This window comes from Priapulus caudatus, unplaced genomic scaffold (assembly GCF_000485595.1).
Source record: "Priapulus caudatus unplaced genomic scaffold, Priapulus_caudatus-5.0.1 Scaffold2071, whole genome shotgun sequence".
NCBI classification, from domain to species: Eukaryota; Metazoa; Priapulida; class Priapulimorpha; order Priapulimorphida; family Priapulidae; genus Priapulus; species Priapulus caudatus.
This window is the reverse complement of record NW_014579132.1, coordinates 54,932-55,427: the sequence shown is the minus strand read 5'-3', so window position 1 is coordinate 55,427 and position 496 is coordinate 54,932. Positions and strand designations below refer to the sequence as shown.

The window sequence follows — 496 nt, the reverse complement described above, 5'->3', positions numbered from 1 at the left end:
CCGTCGGCGTGCTGTTCATCGAGCTGTAGTTCGTCGTCATGGCGACGCGCGTCGGGTACATGACGCCGTCGCCGAGGCTCGTGTACAGCGGCAGGCACCAGAGGGCGCCGCGCGAGCCGAACACCTCGCGAACGTTCGCGGCCGCGCCGACGCTGAACCCGTCCGCGTCGGGTCCGGCGACGAACCGCGTCGGCCGGAACGATTCGAGCGTCGAGCGGTTGCGGCAGACGAGGAACATGTGGTAGCCGAACAGCGAGCAGACGCTGATCGCGAACATCGCGGCGACGAAGAACAGGAAGAGGATGTGGAACTTGGCGGCGCCCTCGAGGCCGTTCGTCCAGAAGCGAATGAAGTAGGGGAGCGCGGTTAGCGAGACGTAGAGACAGTAGAGAAGCGTGTATCTGTAACAACGCCAACGTATTAGCCAGCGACCCGTGCAGCCGTGCAGCCGTGCAGCCGTGCAGCCGTGCAGCCGTGCAGCCGTGCAGCCGTGATT

General features: G+C 65.3%; 1 pseudogene; it reads right to left on the bottom strand.

Moving 5' to 3' along the window:
• Position 1: 1 nt before the first annotated feature.
• On the bottom strand, positions 2 to 418 carry LOC106818172 (annotated as a pseudogene).
• Positions 419 to 496: the final 78 nt, after the last annotated feature.